Source organism: Cryptotermes secundus, unplaced genomic scaffold (genome assembly GCF_002891405.2).
Source record: "Cryptotermes secundus unplaced genomic scaffold, Csec_1.0 scaffold620, whole genome shotgun sequence".
In the NCBI taxonomy this organism is placed as follows: Eukaryota; Metazoa; Arthropoda; class Insecta; order Blattodea; family Kalotermitidae; genus Cryptotermes; species Cryptotermes secundus.
The window spans coordinates 1,173,318-1,193,981 of NW_019723312.1; the positions used below are offsets into that span (position 1 = coordinate 1,173,318).

The 20,664-nt window shown below is 43.5% G+C and overlaps 1 long non-coding RNA gene across 1 annotated transcript in view; it reads left to right on the top strand.

Annotated features, from left to right (window-relative positions):
- Nucleotides 1-20,664, top strand: part of LOC117282112 — a 210,388-nt gene that overhangs the window by 5,569 nt on the left and 184,155 nt on the right. The window contains exon 2 of the long non-coding RNA XR_004512734.1: nt 10,772-10,811. This is a non-coding gene — a long non-coding RNA (uncharacterized LOC117282112). The remainder of the gene's footprint in view (nt 1-10,771; nt 10,812-20,664) is intronic.

Below are 20,664 nucleotides of genomic sequence, written 5' to 3' on the forward strand. Positions count from 1 at the left end.
CAAAGTGCAGAATCAAACTAATTGCTTCGTTATATAGCCACGGCACTGACCGCATAGAAAACACCTATTCAAACAGTCCTTTTATTGTTGCGTGTCGCCTGGTGTGGTATTGTACCTAGCAAAAACTTTTGTTTTCAGAACGATTACCTAGCAACGACCTTCTTCGCAGAAGGAAAACCTAGCAACGACCTATGTTTGCAGATCAATTACCTAGCAATTCTGTCACCATTTATTGACCAATTCTGCTCATAATTCACTTTGATACAGTTTCGGAACACGCCATGTTCCCTAGATATAATCCCAAATTCGAAGTTCACCTCTTCCCCATATTCATGCAACCGGAGTTGCTCGGTCAGTATAGCCACAGGTTGCAAGAAATTTTCTTTTCTCTTGAGAATCCAGACCGACTCTGGGGCCGCAGTGGGTAACGGAAGCATTGAAGATGATTATGAAGCCGCAAACACAAAGTTTTATTCAGTTACTCTGTGATTCAGGGAGGACAGCGGAGGTGGACGACGAAGGCCCTGCTCAGTTTCGGAATGAGGGGGATTCAATGAGGAATTTGGCGATAAGGGCGGAAAAGCGACCTTTCGAGATGGCATTTCCAACCTCTCAGCCCCGACGTTTCGTGATCCATAGTTCGATGTGTTTATGAAAAACTAACGTGTAGAGCCGTTGATGTGTAACGACCGCGAGAGAAGGCAAAACACCAGAGCCGTTTCTAGGCAACGGCTCTATAAACATGTTCCCGCGGCAACAGATAGGCATGCAACAATAGAAAACTGTTTCAAACAGTAACCCTATTGTTGCATGCCTATCCGTTGCCGTGGGAACGTGTTTACCGATCCGTTGCCTAGTAATGGCTCTGGTGTTTCTGTTTATCTCGCCGTCGTTACATATCAACGGCTCGACACGCTAGTTTATGAAAAACACATCGAGCTATGGATGACGAAACGTCGGGGCTGAGGTTGCAGATGCAGCTTCTCATACGGTAGTTCCCGGTTTCGAATTCTGGCTTGGAGACGGGCCATTTTGACTGCTGACTTTCGTGGTTTTCCTCACCGAAGGCAGGCAAGTGCCTGGACAGTACCACAATTCCTGTCACTTCATTTCCAGTTCAGAAGGTGCACACTCTGAGTTCCTGAGCGCGTCGTTAAGTAAACTATAAACACAAGAAACGAGGCTATCGAATCAGTGAGTCGCCTAGACTCTGACACTACGCTTGTCCTTCCTTGAAGAAGGAAGGATTCATTTCCGCTCAGCTGTTGATTACTAGTAGGCTACACGGTGTCGGTCCCAGAAGGTTGCAGTATTAATTTTTTTTTCCTTGGCACTACAGCCCCAGTGAGCCTAGGCCCACCTCCATGAATTTCTCCGTTCACTTCGGTTTTTCTAGATCTTACACATACGGTAGGACTCCTTGGGCAGGTGATCAGCTCGTCGCAAGGCCTCTACCTGTACACAAACACAGAAAATCGCACACACACAAACTAAACATCCATGCCCTGAGTGGGATTCGAACCCACGATCCCGGCTTCCGAGAGAGCGAAGACAGTACATGCCTTAGACCGCTTGGCTACCGTGACCGGCTGCAGTATTAATACCAGTACATTTTTCGAGAGGCTACGGACCGGACTGTCGAGGAATCGAGGTGTACTTATCGGGGGGAGATATTTTCTCTTCTCTGTAGCGCCCAGCCCCACATAGTATCCGATATACTTTTCCCAGGATAAAGTTGTCGGAACGTGAAACTGAGGACTCATCTCCAACTACTCCCCATGCTTCTTCATGTCATGATAATTAAGCACAGGCATAGTTTTCCTTTTATAATTTATTTATGTTAATAAAATCGGAAACGATTAAAGCGCTTAATAAAAATTATATTTGATTTTAAATTACTGGAAGGACTAGACACATTTATACGGGCTGACCCTGGAACTGTGAATTAATGCAGTTTCACGCATCGAGTGGCGCCCTCGTGAGGACACAGGGGTCTGGTTATCTGAGGAGTAGCAATGTATAATGCAAAGGTAACCATAACAACAGCTCAACAAAGATGGGACCCAACACAGTTCCGCCTTAATACGAGCACCAGCAGTTACTGCGCAAGGAGGCTTAATGACCACGGAGTGAATAGACTGGGGGTGTTCGAGAACACGGTGCGGGTGTGAATATTTGGACCTGGGAGGGTGAGAGAACTTCGCCAGATAATATTGGGGTGACCAAATATAGAAGGGTGAGATGGGCGGTGCATGTAGAACACTTGGTAGAAGTTTAAAAATTGACACAATATGTTAGTTCCTATAATCTGAACACTAGGAAGATATCTGAAATGAAGATTGAAGGATAATATTAAAAATATTCCCAGAGAACTTAGGTACGAGGATATGCATTGGATTACTATGGCTCAGGTTAGATACCAATGGTCTTCTCTTGTCAAGAGGGTAACGAAACAGTAAATGCCATAAAAATGGCGAGACATTTACTGAGAGATCAGGAACTTAGCTCTTTTGGAAAGGACTCAGCACCGTGGAGTTTGGTAATGAATGCATATACTTCAGTAAACTGATAACAGATCACCCGTCTTTTTAAGGCTTAAGTCATGTTACGTGGGTCCCTGTCACCACGGCAAGGCGCGTCCTCAGGTTGCGGATGGAGGAGACGGTCTCTATATATGGAGGGTAGCGGCGAGAAAGCAGTCGCGGACAGCCGACAAGGGGTGATCCTCCAGCTGGGAGTTGGGCGTGGCGCCAACAACTCCTCACTGTACTTGTACTCTTCTCCAAGTATAATTATAATTATCAGTCCAAAGTGAGTGAGATTGACAGGGCATGTAGCAGTCAAGGAGAAGGGTAGTGCCTGTAGGATTTTGGTGGGGAGAAGGAGGACCTATACGTAGGTCGAAGGATAATATTAAGATGGATCTTAGGGAGGTATGGATTGGATTGATCTGACTCAGAATAGGGATCATTGGAGGGCTCTTGTGAATACGGTACTGAACCTTCGAGTTCCATAAAATTTTTGTAAATTCTTGAGTAGTTGAGCAACTGGCGGCTTCTCGGGAAGGAATTCGGTAAGTCTAAAATATAAGAATCTTAACATCGGAACAAGACCTAGGCAATTCGGTCGTCTTTGGTAGAGGAACATTTACAATTATCATACCTCGAATTTTGTGCTTAACCATTCAAACTTCAGTGGTATATGTACCACCTGCTTTAACTTTAAATAAGCAGATGCATTCTTCGGGATGCCCCATCCCAGCACTTAGACTGTCAAGAGTTCGTTTACTGCAGAACCAATCTGCTCGTTGACGAAGCCAATCAATGCTACATTACACTGTGCAGACCACATGTTCCCTTCTGTTCGTTAATGTTCCACATCACAGTGGCAACCCTCGCTAATCCGGACCGAAAAATGGAAGATGAAGAAATGTCTTCACAGGTGAGTACACACTTTAAAAGACACGTGGGACTTAGGAGCAAGAGGACTTTAAGACTGTGTTGAGGGCAGCTGGAGAGACTGAAACCTCACAAGGGAATATCCAAGATTGGCTTAAGGTGGATGAAGGAGACCCTTGAACTCAGTTTATGACAGAGGAAGAAATTGCTGCGGTGTTTTTTATTTATTTTCATCAGGATTCCCTATGTTATAAAATTTTACATTTTTTTGTTTTTATTTTCTTCTCTTTTATGGAAACATTTTGCTTCGTTAATCCGGATTAGGGAGGATTTGCTGTACCGCGTGATGTAACATTTAGAAAGCTCTGCGTGTTGCCCGCGCAGCTTATTTATTGTATCAGTATTAACCGGTTGCTCTCTATAATGGAGACAGTGTTTACTGTGAGGTAGGAACATCCGCTGGAAGTCAACAGGGAAATTTTACAATTCCAATTTGTACCTTTCTCTAGTTTCCACACATAGCCCTACCGTTCGTGCACTCCTAGACATATAGCCCTTGGGGACACTTTAAAATTCCGGCGCCAGTGAATGTGCACACTGTGAACCTGAACACATCTGAAAAACAACTTTACATTCAGTTCAATTCTTAGTTATTTACTTGAAAACTTAACAGCTCTTAAGGTCAATTACAAAGTCAGCACGAGGAAGAATTAAAAAAAAACAACTAAATACAAACAAAATGCAAAACATTTCACATTTTATAATAATAATAATAATTCAATTTTTAACAGCTCAACGGCCGAAAGTTCAGTGGTAATATAATCATAAGCAAGAGGACAAACAAGAAAACACGTATACACGAAGACAAAAACTACGCAACATCTGCTATTTAAAATAATAATAATAATAATAATAATCTTAATAATAAATAAAAAGTAGTAATTTGGCAGCAGTTTTTCATAGTAATGGAGTTTACACACAGTATTTGTTACTTTATTATTATTGTAACGTGGATGGACGCAGTGTTGCTAGGTAACTGACCGTTAAACATCTCGCGACTACACAGCGGAAGTGCGGCGTTTTCTATGCGGTCGACGCCATGACCGTTGCCATGCTATCTCTCGGTAAACATTTTCCAACAATATATACTGTTAAGATTATATTTGTAAATATAGGTAAATACTGACAATGGACTTACTAACACAGACTATGACTGACAAATGACAGACCCGACCTCTCGTCAGAGAGGGCGCCCCAAATGAACAGGACAGTAACTTTCATATAAAGAAACAAAAAAAAAATTCTGGTCATGAGCCCCAGTCTGGGCTCGACACCAAGAATTGCTGACTGACTGACCGTTAGTCTCAGTGTGACTTTGACTTGAACAGTTGGGTGTATTTGAGTGTTTGAGTGTGTTTAAGTAACAGCAACAGGAAGTTAGTAGAAGACCTGTGAAGATTTAAAGTGTGATTTAAAGACCTAATTATATGCAATATTTGGAGTGATTTGAAGCGCTAATTTCTGTGTTGAGATATCTTACCTGGAGATGACTTGTGTGCGTGCAACAGTGAGTTATGAGGTGTATGTACATCAGCGATAGCGCTGTAATTTAAGAGAGACTGTGTAACCAAGCTGCTAATAAATCCAGTCATCCGAACTAAAACCCGTCATTTCGTCACGCGTACCCCCTACACGTGACATTATTATTATACGTGGTGGTGGTCCTAGTAGTAGCAGTAGCACTGCCACGGCATGCGGATAATTTAGAAGAATTTAAAGCTTCAGAACTGAGATGTTTGTAGCAGGGATGGCCATTGTGCGTATGTGTACGTGGCGGGAGGGGGTCGGAACATATCGATACAACTCCGGATCGAAATAATTCATACCCAGTAGGGGCCGATCGATAGTCACGCTTGAGTCTATGATAAATGTGGAAAAAGGGATTATGTGAACCTGGAGGGCCGTTATTCAGGACACAGTCAGAAGTCCAAAGCAGGAAAATGTTTGCGCTGTTTAATGACGCTCTGAGCACGGTGGCAGTGTTTGTTGGTGGAATGATTGAAGAATGCCGAATATGAAATTATTTGGAAGGAAGGGTTCATTTCCTTCAGATTTTAGGAATAAAATTTTGTGCACGTATAACCTTACCCCCCCCCCACTAACTTCATGTGTTCAGAAGCTTGTAGTAGCTCAGTTTGCCAAGGAATTTCTCGACTTTCTTGGAACCGGTAACGGTTTTACTGTATTCAGGAGATCTCGACAAGCAACCCCCTCGATCTTTACATACTTGCATCTACGCCTAGGTCTCCCAATTTGTCTCTTTTCTCCATTTTTTCTGACTAACATTTATATACGCCTTGCGTCTCCTCTAGTGACTTCGTGTCTCTCATTCTCACGTAAATTTCTGTCATTTATATCTAACTTAACTAAACCGGTTTCTTTTTGTCGTTGAAAAGAATATGAAGATCAGATATTCAGGAAGATATTCTCAGAATTTCCGTGTACACACTAAACTTTCCTATAATGTGTAAACACACACCATCATTTGAGTTCATGTAACCATGGTAATTTCTAATAGTTGAAAATTATTAAACTTTTTTTACGTAGAAGTCGGTATAGCGTCTGGCTACTGGACCGACGACCAAGGGGTCGGAGCATGCGTAGTGCTTAATTAGTTACGAACAGGACAACTACGTAATTATCAAGTGCATTGTAAGCACAGTGCACGAATTATTTTGACTTGCACTATCTAACCACAGTGCAGAGAACGGGCAGTGCTCAAGCGAGATAAATCATCCGTAACAATAAAAGGTTTAAAACATTTGTAGACATCTAGGTCACTTGAAAGTAGTAGACTCCTATTTCACGAGAACAGTGTCACAAAAAAATTCTGGTTAAATATTTAATCCTTTTTTAATTATTTTCCATGAGACGTGCAAATTGGTGGTCATTCTCGGTAACATACCACCCCGCCGTAGTTAAAAAAGAAGTTCTATGTCTGTGCAAATACCACAGAGTGTATAACAGAAGTAATTATTCATGTTACTAGCTAATTCTTGGATACCAGAAACAAACGGAAGGGGGACAGCAACCCCCTCGGGAGTACCAACACACGTGAAGCTCTGGACATAGAGGATGACATTGTGGGGCCCGAACTGCACATGCTTGTGTATCATGTTTCTTCATTTTGAGTCTAAGTGAGCTGCTTTCAGTTTCTGTATTCTCATATTGTAATGCCACACGTTTGGCGTGTTCATAGCCTTAGCTTCTTGGATATTGGAATGTATCTAACGTCCTACATACTGAAACAAACCCAGCACGTACCTCACAGGAAACACTGCGTCACCAAGGGAAAGACCAACGTGATAATAGTGTTTGAGGAAATGATCACTGTTTATTGTGAGAACCATATGGAACACACAGATACACTGTGTGGGCAAATGCACAGACTTTATATATAAGAATTCAGTCCGTACCTCACAGGGAACACATTACATCTCCGCTACAGAGCCCAATCGGTTAATGCTGTTTGGGGAAACAATCGCTGTTTATTGTGAGAACCATACGGAACACACAAATACACTGTGTGGGCAGAATGCAGAGACTTTATATATCAGAATTCAGACCGTACCTCACAGGAAACACATAATGTCTCCGCTACAGAGCCCAACCGGTTAATGCTGTTTGGGGAATTAATGTTTGCTAATTCTGAGAACCTTGCGACGAACTGATCACCCGCCCAGGGAGTCCAATCGAATGTGTAAGATGTAGAAAACCCGAAGTGAACAGAGAAGTTCATGGAGGTGGTCCTAAGCCCACTGGGGTTGTAGTGCCAAGGAAAAAAAAAATCTGAGAACAATATGGAACAAATAAATGCACTGCTCTAGCAGAATGCAGAGTTCCTTAATGTTAAAGGAGATGGTAGATATTGTTACTACTTTTACGCGAAGGGTTAAATATTACTGAGTTGAACTACAGCATAGATAGATGGATGGGTAGAACAGATCAATGTGAAAATTGAGCCAGGAGATGGCTTCATTAAATTCTTTCGATTGAGTTGTCTAATGGTCTCTGCAGCCTATACTGTAAGAGTGATCAGTCCTGGTGTATCCAAGGGAAGTATTTGGGCCAAAGAGGGAGGAAATAACATGAGGAGTGGAGAAAATTGTATAATGAGTAGCTTTATAATTTGTACTATCCATCAAATATTCTTAGGATGTTGAGAGCCAAGGGGGATGATGTGTGTAGGGCATATACAGAGTCTCGATTAGGGGCGATATAAATGCATATGAAGATGGTACTGCGGAAACCTGAAGAAAAGAAATGGCTTGGAAGACCTTGGTATAGAGAGGAATGATTTTATAACAAATCTTAAAGGAATAGACTTTTAGGATGTGGTGTAGAGTCGTCTGGGTAAGTATGTTGGCAAGTGGCGGGACTGCAAGTTAATGAACCTTCTAGTTTTTTTTATTGCTAGTGGGGGGGGACTAAGTCCCTTATACTGCAGCCACTTCTGGCCTATTGTACCAGCCCCAGATTATAGGTGAGGGTGATTGTGGAGCAATTGGTGGAATGAAGATGGGCAGGGGAAACCTAAGTACTCGGAAAAATCCTGCCCCAGCGCCATTTTGTTCTCCACAAATCCCACTTGACCAGACCCGGGATCGGGAAGCCAGCGACTAACCGCTTGAGCTCTGTCGCGGCAAACCTTCGAGTTAATACATGGCGGAACATTTCCTCCGTACCTTAGTGATAATCATATTTTCAAGAAAGTAAAAAGGTAAAGGTATCCGTGTAACGGGCCATGGAGGCCCATAGGGTTGTGAGACGTCGAGGTTCCCACATTTTCTAGACGATCGGCTCACAGGTGGCGGTGAGGTGAGCCTTACGCCCCGACTGTCCTTTTGCCTCTCAGGAAGATTCCTGGTACTCATTCCTGTTAGAGGCTGAGTCGTCCCCAGGGCCATTGTGCGCCTGGAAGGATTAGATCAATTGAAAAATATCCAATGACGTCGGGAATCGAACCCGCGGTCTTCCGGCTTGTAGCGTAGTACCTCGACCAACTACGCTAGCCCGTGATCCTCCTCTCAAGAAGATGGGGTTGCAATATGTACGTTATATTTCCGCCATTCGACCAAGGTGTTTAGTTGTGGAGGTCGGAACAAGCACTTGTTATGGAAACGCTATGTGTTTCTTGCGAGGTAAGGGCCGAGTACAGAAGTGTGCCCCTCAGCTGCGTTCGAGGCTGGCGTAAACTGATTTTAGCTTACATCCCTTATTTTGAAAAGAAATGAAAAGAGGCTTATGAGATTACCCTGCTGTCTATGTGTGCTTCTTTCTGTGTCTGACCCCCTTTCGTTGTCTGTGCGGTCCGTGTCGTATAAGAGGGAAAGGCGATTATTCTCCCCAGACTTTCCTGTCGTCTTAAATGTTCTTAATCTTCGTCTTCCTACTCCAGAAGGACTAGTTGGCATTGCCTGGGAACCTTAAACAATTTACGATGTATTTCAATAAGAGGAGTCGTGTCTCGTCCGGGCTCTTGCAATATCTTCTCGTTTTCTTAACGTCTCAGGTTGATAAACGAATTTATTAATGTACAAGCTCTGAGGTTTTCACGACAGTGGTTTGCTAAAATTGTGGTCTTCTGGGTTGTGTCTCCGTGTACTTTTGTTGCCAGTTACCGATGATTCGAGTAAATATTCTGCCTCCATTTTCAAGGTTGAATTGTTTAGGCTCCGATGTAGGGCTACAAAAGCCAAGGTGAGAGGGTCAACAGAAGGAAGTGGTCCAAGCCAATGCTAAGAAATGGACTTAAGTGGATAGAACAGCCCGTATAATGGGGCTCCCAGTTTGGAAATGCAATAGTGATGGAGAAGACATCGTTCCGAGGAAAGTGGAAATGTGTGAGAAGCGCTCTTTTGTGCGTCAGTAATGTCGCTTGTCCTGTGTTCCGCTTTATCGCGAAAAGCCGGGCGCGCGCGCGCGTGTGTGTCAGCTTTGGGTTTCCTGGCAATTGGAATTCGTTAACATGAATTTGTACAAGTTGCAGGCATTAACTTACCGCATCTCACTTAAGCCCTTACTGAAGTGCATAGATTAAAGGAGATGGCATGAAATTAAATTATACTCACAGCTTCACGTGAGGCTGCTGTCGAATCTGGAGCAAGTAAGCCACAAGGGTGAGGCTAATTAATTTAAAGGTGACGTAAGGCAGGAACTCCTAAAGTTACATCCTCCGCCATGTTTCCGTCATGTTCTCAGGCTACCAGATGATATCTGCTTACTGAGTAACTGACTAACAGCCCCGTAACACAAGCTCCAAGTTGAAGGTTCGTCGATAATTATGTATCAGACTACACGGCGTCACATCATAGAGGGCATTTATCTTCTTTGATCTATTTACATGTTCTAAATTGAATTATAATTAATTTTAGTGCCCTTTCAGATTTTCAGCAATGAATTCATATGGTAGCTGTAGTTGTCTCTGCAATTCAAACAATAATTTCCAAGCAGCTGTTTGCCTATGTTCAAGTCTCTCCGTTTCTTTGTTGCGGATCTTAACGTCATCAGTTTTCTGCCATTGCTTCAGTTGTGTGCATTCTCACCTCCCCTCCCCTCGCACCCCCGCAATTTCTTCCCGTCGAATCCGTTATCCGGAGACAGGAGATGAATTCTGGAACAAACCCGGATGCTGGTTGGTCAGGTAAAGCTGTGTGGGGACTCAGTGCGCTCCGCTGCTCCAATCGATTGAGAGAGGATAAAGAATGGAAGCCATTACTAACGTTTCAATGCATATCTATAGGAATTGCACATATTCTGCGCCTTTTAGTGTCTGCTATTGTAGTTTGAGTGTCTACAGCAGAGGGAAATGTGTGAAAAGAAGGGCTGCCAATTTCTCGCCTCCGTGGAATAAGGGATTATCTCACCATACGCCCCTTAAAATTAACGTTCTCACGTAGGTTAGGAGATTTGTGGTATAGATCCACGTATTCTAACCACAGCTTCACACACCGTCAGGATTTGTTCTGGGTACCCATTGGATAAGAGGTTGAGTTGGCTTCCAAGCCGGTTTGGACGCTGTGGTGAAGTGAAATTCTGCTTCCCCTGCCGAGAATCGAACCCCAATTACTCGGTCATTCATGGCAACTATGGTAACGCTATATGGCGTCGAATGGTAGGACGGAAGGACGATGAATTGGGAAGGATTTTGAAAGAAATGTCCTTCGTCTAACCGAGGTACTATCTTCGTATTCGATTGTAGAACTGAGGAAGGCCACGAAGTAAATAGGCGAGGATAACCGGTGTAAAGGCCTACATTCAAACCGAACGCTAATTACAGGGAGCATGACGTCATAGAAGTTTGTTTGTTACAGGAAGGGGCAGAGGCAGAAGCTCCGGGACGACTCCAGACCGGTAAGTGCAAATAACCGCTTATATGGCAATTCAGTCAACAAATGTAAATGTTTTCACGGCTCTCCTGCCATATAATCCGATAAGTGAGAATCAACCTTACGGAGGAACATACTGCTTCCATCTTCAGGGTTGCTGTCCACCTAGACCCAGAGAACAACAATTTCAAATGTAACGGGGAGATGAAAACTCTAAAGTGATGTAGTTTTGGTTTAGGGCAAGAAAGAACTGTCAAGCGTTAAGACATTGTATGAACGTGAATTATGCAGCAGGTCACGAACGAGCTAGCAGTCAGTTGTTTCAGTGCCTCATATCTACTTAATATTAATATTGTAACACGTAGACCGGTTGGTAAGTAATGACCCTGCAAACATCTCCCACTGCAAGGCAACAGATTCCTAAGAAGCACCGATGGAATAACAGGAACGGTGTTTTCTGTATGGTCCGCTAAGCAACAGAGGAACTGAGTTTTCTGTGTGGTCCGCTAAGCAAAAGTTGAATAGCAACAGAGGAACGGTGTTTTCTCTTCGGTCCATACCGAGATGTTATGAGGAGGACGAGAGTCAGTGCAGTGCAGTGCAGTACAGTACAGTGCAGGAAAGTGAAGAGTTAGTAAGTTCGTGAGCTAGTCAGGGAACTGCGGTTCAGTAGTTGTGAACTGTTGCTGTTGGAAGCTGGTAGCTGAACCCGAGGACAGTTCGGGAACCCAGAGGAAGGGGAACTTCGTCGTTAGAAGCCGTTATCAGTCAACAACTAGTAAAGAGTGTAACAGACTAAGAACACTAGTGTATATGTAACAGTGAACTGTAAAATGTAGCTAAATTTGTCCGTGTGCTTAAGTAGTTACGCAATGTACCATGAAGATGTATGGGGGAGTGGAGATACGGCTCCACTTTCATTGACCTCTGTGCTAGATAAAGTGAGTGGTGAGCTTCGTGCCCCTGTCACTTTGCTCACGGGTAAATAACCCCCCAGTGTCCATTGATGGGCCCAGATTCTGTCTTGGCGCCGTGGAGAAGAGAAAAATCTTGCACTGCCTCGAATTGAACCCGGTCCTTCCAGTGAGTAACCCGTTGCTATACCAGATGAGCTAGGTTTGCTGCACCTCATGATTTCCTGTACTTTTCATTTCGTAATTTTAAGGCATGTCGCAGTTTTATTTAAATGACAATCTTTTCCACGACGGAGTTCCACAAAATTCAATCAAATTGTTCAGAAGTTCTTAACGAGTTCTACACTTAATACACGCAGACAGAAACCTCCGCCCCAAAAGGCTAGAAGCTAACCCAGAGCCGGGGAAGACGAACGGGGATCACGGTACGTAATCAAACAGGAGTTTAGACAAGGGAAATGCGTGCTGGATCCTAGAAGTGGGATAGTAAACGTTTTCCATCCTCATTCCTTCCAAGTCAGAGCAAAAAGAAAAATGGAAGTTTGAAATGATGTATCGCGCAGCCGCCATGATGGATGGGGCTACGTAATCTAAACAAATGAAGACAAGTTGGTGTCGCTATGACGACAAGAGATGTGAGCCCGTTATTAAAGTTCGGGCGCGGAAACAGAAGCATCGGACGCGCGTGTTTTCCTGTTCTGTCGATGCGCGTACGAAGTGGCACGTGTGTGGACGTCTCGTGCCTGTCAGGTCCACACACGTTGCCTCTCTGGGCTAACATAACCTTAAAATTAAATTTCTTTGAAGCCTGAAAGAGAAAAGGAGAAATTTGAGGTGGCATATCAGCCCGATGGCGTGTGGTACGGTTGCAGGCTGGATGCAGACTGGGACAGGGTTCCTGAGGGAACCAATGGGAGCAGGGAGAACAGTGTAAAGAATATTGGGCGTTAAAACTATTGACTTTAGATGGTAGAGAGCATGAGAGAGAAGGGGGGGGTAAGGAATCTGATGTGCCCAGTAGAATTCTCTTCATACCACTTATTCTGTCTCTTCTCACTCTTTTACCCTGAAAATGGAGGCAGAAGGTGCCTTCAAAACATTAACGATCTCTCAGGAGCACTACTCAGCTCCACAAGCCGGATGACAGTCTCCATCACGAGACATGTTGAGCCTATGCAGTTTAGTTTTCCAAGGAAATTGTTGTCGGGAGAAATAGCGTCTCCGATTGAACTAGTGCGACTTCCGATACCTGATCACTGTTCTTTCCTACCCTGAAGATGGAGGCAGCAGATGCCCTCAAGACGTTGGTAACGGTCTGCTGTCTGCTTCAGATATCCGTAACGGCACGTCATCAGCAGATAGAGACGTAGAACATGTCGTCATTGTAAACTTACTAGATTTTATTTTCAATGTAAAAGAAAAGGAAACTAGGGTCACCACCTCAAATATTCCGCCGAATACAGGATTTTTTTGTCTGTATATAGCTTTTCCGTATCAATATTATGTAATCTCAGGCGTTACGGTAACAGGAATGAGGACTTAGTAAGGAATTTGAAATGAAGCGCCAGAGGGACTGAGGAAAACCAAGAAAATCATGTGTCAGGATAACCGTGTGCCAGTTGCGATTCGAACCTCACAACTTCCGAATACAGGTCTAAATCGTTACCTCTAGACCAACCTGTGACGGTGTTGTGTTTCAGACACATTATTAATATTTGTAACTAGGTCCCAGCAGGCTGGAGTTGAAATATTGAGGGGGGGGGGAGCTGCCTTCAGGATAAAAATCATGGACACAGATGACGATCGTTTATATGTGGACAGAATTGAAGATGTTTTAGAAAAAGAATATCGCGTCCCAAGGGACAGTGATCTTCTTGTGAGGTTAATTCACAGAACTAAACTAAGTTCGGAGCACAGCGTCTAGAGGTGACGCCCGTTTCGACCTCATATTCAGTTTCAAGTCTCTCCGGGTCTCATAATTATGTGTCCGTATTCTTGTCTCTTCTTTCTCTAATTTACTTTTCCTCGAGACAGTTTGCATTTGCGCTGCAAGCGCTCTGCCCTCCGCCAACTCTTGCTTCCATATTTACGGTTAATAATTTCGCGAGGTGCCCTGTTATGCGGATCTGCCACGGGAACTACAGACCGCCGGTATCAGTGGGCCATTACGTCATCGTTAGAGTCGCTAGAGTTTCCTTTCACTTTACTGCCACCGAATGGGATAGCTTAGCAGTATTCCCTTCGCTTTTCGAATGTGGCCCGAGACATCTACCATCCTGACAGGGTTATTCTGGTTTTCCTCAGTTCTTCTGCTCAAATGACGGCATATACCTCGATTAGCACATGACCGATTACTTCCAGATCGTTACCAAATCATCCTACCGCTCGAAGCCTTTTAGTCTAGTTGTGACGTAGTCTAAACGAACACACAAAATGCAACTAAAAGTAATTTCGGTATGCATTCATAGGTGGCAGATTCGAAAATAAATTTCGCAAGGACACTCAGTACAAAACCTACACATCTGAAAGTAAATTTCATGTTTTCCGAAATCGTGAGGAAATTTTACGTAGCCAAATGCCTTTCGTAGGTGGGTGGACAATATTAAAATGGATCTTAGAGAGATAAGATGGGATGGTATGGATTGGATTGATCTGGCTCAGGATATAGACCAGTGGACGGCTCTTGTGAAAACGGTGATAAACCTTCGGGTTCCATAAAATGCTAGGAAATTCTTGGGTAGCTGCAGATTTGACTTCTCCTCAAGAAGGGCTCAGCTCCGTGAGTAAGTAAGCCAAATGCTTTTAACTATATTTTATATTGTTTTCTCTACAGTGGTTTAAATGCAGAATGTTCAGGATCACTCTCCATCAGGGTAAAGACAGACACGTCTACGACGTGCCTCTTTAATTACTCCTTTCAGAACGAACTCAGAGAAAAACCAGAGCTTCTGGAATTTTCTTTCAGACCCTATACAAGTGTACCATATACTTTGAGACCTGTAGATTTATAAGGGCTCCCATGTTATCAATTTCGGAAATCATTTGAAGAGATTTAACATGTAAGATGTAACTTGTACCAGTTACACACCTTCCTCAGGGTTTGCAAGGAATTCGAGAACCACAAGATGTTTAGAAGCTTTATGTGTGTGTGTAATTTAGTGGGTGGACCTAGCGGTAACGCTTTGGACACGATTTCGAATCTTTATGCGAAGAACGGTGAAGATTATGCCAACTGTGTCTTGAAACGTGAAACCATATTGTCAGGCAAGCAGTTGCCGACGTTTCAGAGGAACCTGCTGCATCATACTTTATTTTACCCTGGTTTTAAAGAGCGAGGTTTTCCACAGCAATGTCGATATGTTTTTATGAGACTACACGGCGTCACATTGCAGAAGGCAGTAATACTTATATGAGTTATCGCCTTGAGAAGCTAAGGTCTTAAAAAAAGCAGTAACATTCCTGAAAGATCACGTGATATCTCGGGTGTGTTGAGAGCAGTAGAAAATAGAACACCCTGTAGCACGTTGCGAGAAGAGAGCAGTAAATAAAGGAACACAGTTTCAAAGAAAGCTTGCCTAGAAAGAACTTCGGAATTTTAAATGAACGCTGAAGTACGGGCGTCTCTTATGATATCTTTGTTTTAATGGCAGAAAGGAAACGCAGAATTCTCCATTAAATTTAGTATCTTTTTTATTTTATATTTTTCTATTTCCTACGTTGTCTTTGACTGAGCATTTCTCATAAAGAGAGTTATAAATACAGTCCTGGAGTGGGGGCTGTTCACATGGCGTCCTGCAGCGTCTGTTTGAGAGCGCAGTAAATACGCATTCGGGGGTACGTTCCGCGTATTGCTGCTTTAACCTTGGAAATGACAGAGCATCATATTCAGACCGTGCAGCACGAAGGATTTTCACTCAGTTTATGTTGCTCGGGATCATATGGCTAAGAGTGATGAAGGAGGTTGAGATAGGCAGGTCATGTAGCACGCAAGAAAGAAAAGAGGCGTACATATAAAGTTTTGGCGTGAAGACATTAGTTGAAGACACCATTACGAGTACCTAGATGTGAATGGTAGTATAATATTAAAATGGAATTTAAATAAGTGGGATATGCGTGGACTGGCTTCATCTGCCTTAATTCAGAGCCTAGTTGCGGTGTTCGATTGTATAAAAAGCTGGGAATTTCTTGAGTGGCTGAGCAACTATTGGCGTCTCATGAAGGACTCATTTGCGTCTGTTTATTAGATTCAGCCGAGGTAGCTCAGTAGGTATAGGGACGAGCTAGGGGGCTGGGCGGCCGAGGAACAAGGCCTTGGCCAGTCTTCCATCCAACTGGTTCCGGGAGCCTTTTCTCCCTTGGGGTAAAGCGGCCAGCACGTGAACCTAAACGCCCATCTCAATCTAATATAGAAATTATGAATACGTGGGACTATACCTTCATTTCCCCTTACGTCTCCATGACGTGATGCTTAAAGAAACACAGGGGCAGTGTAATTGGTACACGCGTTGAACTGGCTGTAATGAACTGCACAGCGGGCTCAGCGGCCCGGAAATACTGGTACTGCCCGCAGTGCGCGTGCGCGTGTAACGTTACTAAATACATCACTTTGCTTTTAAAAGCCACGAGATTGCCTCACGCTGTTCTTTTGTTCCGTACGTACGGTGCCTGCTCTGCTTTGTGTAGGCAACCTGCTCAGAATAAATGTTTCCCCGGCGTGCTTCTTCATACGTAGGGGCAATCTTCATGCCCCGTTTGGTGACTTCGTTTGTTATGAGAGAGAAATGATTCTTGTCTTGTCATTTTTTTTCATCGCTTCCCCCACGACGTCATTTGTTTAGTGACGTCTTCTGAATCAGAGACATGTATAAAGAATGCGCCTGTTGCCTTTCTGCTCGTACCTTGAAACTGAAGCAAACAAAATCTGAGGCTTTTGAAATCTAAGTTCTTGACTAATGGATGCACGACCAATGAATCGTGGTTCGTTTTCCACGAGGGACAAGAGATTTCTCTTTTCTACAGCCAGTGGGGCATGAAGCTGACCACTCTTCCTCGTGTAATGCAGCGGTTAAGAATGCGGGGATCTTTGTTTGTTATTTGTCTACGCTTTCAGTAGGTCTCAGTATATGCAGCGTCGAATATTTGTGAATGGCAATTTGGGAAGGATACAAAACGAAGCGGCCTTGTCATTATCGAGGTACTACCCCAGCACATGCCTGGAGAGACTGAGTAAACCACGAGAAACTTCAGGTCATGCTATCCGCTGTCCCGGCCATTCGAGCCGAGCACTTCCGAAAAATGAGTCAACAACGTTACCGCTGATCAAGCCTGTTAGGCGAGTACTCGCTGTTTATTGTGAGAACCATGCGGAACACACATATACACTGTGGCCGCAGAATGCAGACTTTGTATATAAGAATTCAGTCCGTACCTCACAGGAAACACATCACGTCTCTGTTACAGAGACAAACCGGTTAATGCTGTTTGGGAAAACAGTCGCTGTTTATTGTGAGAACCATACGGAACACAAATACACTGTGTGGGCAGAATGCAGAGACTTTATATATAAGAATTCAGTCCGTACCTCACAGGAAACACATTACGTCTCCGCTACAGAGCCCAACCGGTTAATGCTGTTTGGGGGAACAGTCGCTGTTTATTGTGAGAACCATACGGAACACACAAATACACTGTGTGGGCAGAATGCAGAGACTTTATATATAAGAATTTAGTCCGTACCTCACAGGAAACACATTACGTCTCCGCTACAGAGCCCAACCGGTTAATGCTGTTTGGGGGAACAGTCGCTGTTTATTGTGAGAACCATACGGAACACACAAATACACTGTGTGGGCAGAATGCAGAGACTTTATATATAAGAATTTAGTCCGTACCTCACAGGAAACACATTACGTCTCCGCTACATATAGTTACCGCTGTGCTATAAAGACTTTAATTATCTGTTACGCTTTCAGTCTTTGTCTGTGTGTCCCATTAATCGGTCAGTGGCGTCTGGCTGTGCGCTATTTTGTGACGTCATCCTGCCCGAGTGCGGAAATGAATCGCCATCCCAGTGCACGGTGATATGAGGCGCGGTGATACAAAATTGGATTTCTAATCAGCCGTGTGTATCTCCGTACAGACGGATCAAATGTGTGTACCCATGGGTCGAGCTGTGTATCTGTTATCTTAGTGCTACCGATATACTGTTGTTAGGGTTATGTTGGTAAACTATGCATCCCGCATCACATTACAGCGTCCATACCTCTGAAGCTTGTTTTCCCTGTTGAATTTATTATCCGGTGGACGAGTGAAACCGTATGGTTTCTGTATCTTCACATTTCATATTTACACATACTGACCCATGGAACTGTCATCTATATGTGTCATTGAAACATACAAAATTAACACTACCGAGCAGATTAACTCAGTGTTACGTAGACCCGTTGCTAGGAAACGGCTGCGAATTAAGGAACTGTACAACAGCCGTTGCTAAGTAATGATTCTGCACACAACGGCCGTTTCTATGCAGCGGCCCGTAAAGAACAACAGAGGAGTGATGTTTTCTGTGCGTTCTCTGCCGACATATTATAAGCAGGATATGCTGAGAGTTGGTGGGTGAGTTAGTCGTGTAGCTAGAGGACTGCTGGAGTTTAGCCGTAGATGCCAGGGGAGTGCCTAGATGAAACCACGACAACATACTTTGAACTTCATTGGTCCTCAACCGTCCCATCGTGTGACGCTATGTCGTCTGTATATTGAGAGCGTCACAGAATATCCCCTCTCCGAAAAGGGAAGAAAATGTAACCTGAAAGTAACAGATCCGGAAGAACCTGTATATTTTCCGTTTAAGAAGGGTTTCCATGTAACCTTACTCTGAAGGCACAGTTGCAATGGTCAAGGACGAGGGGACGAGATGACATGGGAGGAGCAGGGGGATAAGAATAAGATGAAAGGAAATGGACAGAAGGAAGATAATAAAATTAATAACAGTAGTATATAAAAAGTTAAGTTTTGCGTAAGCTAGGTAAGGTAAAGCTATCCCTGTAACAGGCCGTGGAGGCCCATAGGGTTGTGAGACGTCGAGGCTCCCACATTTTCTCTAGACAATCGGCTCACAGATGGCGGTTAGGTTGTCATCCTTATGCACTGAATCTGAGACTGAGTCAAACCCAGGGCCATAGTGAAGATAGAAAAATAAGGTAAATTGAAGAAAAGACACAACATCGGACTCGAACCCGCAACCTTCCGGCTTGTAGCATAGTCCCTCAGCCAACTACGCTACCGCATGCCCCCAGTGTAAGAAGGACAAAAGAAGATATAAAATGAAGCGAACTGAATAAAATTCAGCAGCATAAGAAAATAAGTAGGAAGAGGTAGGAGTAGGGAAAGGTGTCAAGGAGAAAAAGATTACGAAACAGGACAAAGAGAGGGGGAAGATAAGAAATTGCTTTGGGTTTAAAAGCAATGGCTACTGAATTTCAGGTATCCGCGATTTGCATTGTGTCGAGGTTTCTCCACCGCTGTTAGTTCGCGTAATGTATCCGTGGCTTCTAATTCGTTCGCACAGAAAACGTTTGCGGTTTCCGCGCGCTTGCCGGTGGCAGGGCTGTAATGGCGCCGGAAGCCACAGACGTGCAGCGTCCACACCGGCCTCACCTTGCTTGTTTTTATGACACTTTTTATATTGAATATTTAATTTGCTTCTGAACATGTTATTACATAATTTCCATGTTTATTGCAGGAACAAACAGCTTGGTTTTGATGAGCATTAACAGCGACTGCGGTGCTCATAAGGCCTCGGTTTGGACAGTCACGGTGCTGTAATTTTGCAGGAACGTAATCTCCGCGGTTTGGTTAGGAATTTCCTCAGTATTTATAGATTCTAGAGGGTTTTGACAATGTTGTGTGCCGCTCAGAATTACTGGGTTATTTGTGTTTTGTCCATCGTCCCGTGTTCCAGAAACTAGAGAACAAAAAAGTTTCGGAAACTGGAAGTGCTTCCATCCTCAGGTGATTGCGGAGACACCTATTGTTATTGGGTTTTCTGACTTTATCCATCGACACCTAATTGTGTTGGACCCCTTGAGAAGAGCTAACCTATGTTTACCTATATATAACGAAAATAACATTGCGCCACAGGTACAACTTTTGTTTCTGTAAGCCAACTTCTGACCCAAATCACAAATATACATCACGTGACCAGTCCCCGCTCTGTATTCCTCTTAAAATGAGATGTTAATAATAAACAAAAATTTTAATTATCTAAGTACACTTTATTTTAAGATGAATCCAGAGCGGGATCCATACATCCACTCCCCCATACGCCTTCATTGCATAGTGCTTAATTAGTTCAGCACAGGGACAGCTTTACCTTACTTTCTATATTGGGAAGAAATTTTATTGCTGACCACTGTTGTAATGTTTCGTGTCATTGCGTCTCAGTGATCGCTTAATGCACTGCAGGGTTGCTAAGCAACGAAACTGCACTCAACTTATAGACAAGCAAAACTGATCTGGTCTCATAGCGAAACGGAGTCCATACCTAAAATTTCTTCATTGTCTTTTTCTTTTAAGGCAGTTTAAAAGTAGACACCTTGCGACCGAATAATGTGGAACTTACAGTAAACTCTCGCTAATCCGATTACAGTGTCGGATAATCCGGATCGAAATATGGCAAATGATGTTCACGTTTTAGCACATACTTTAAAGACACGTGACATTTGGGAGTCATTTGTCTGTTCAGGCAAAACTTGACGGTTTCTTCAAACCTGCATTATTACATTCATAAACAACCACAACTTCTGAGTTCTATCCATGAATTATCGTTTTATAGGTTTTAAATGAAGGCTCTACAGTGATATTTTGTCTTTATTTTCATCAGCATTACTTATATCATAAAAATGTCCATTCATGTGTGTTCTCAGTTTCTTTCTTGCCTTTCAGTGATACTTTTTCCTTCACTAG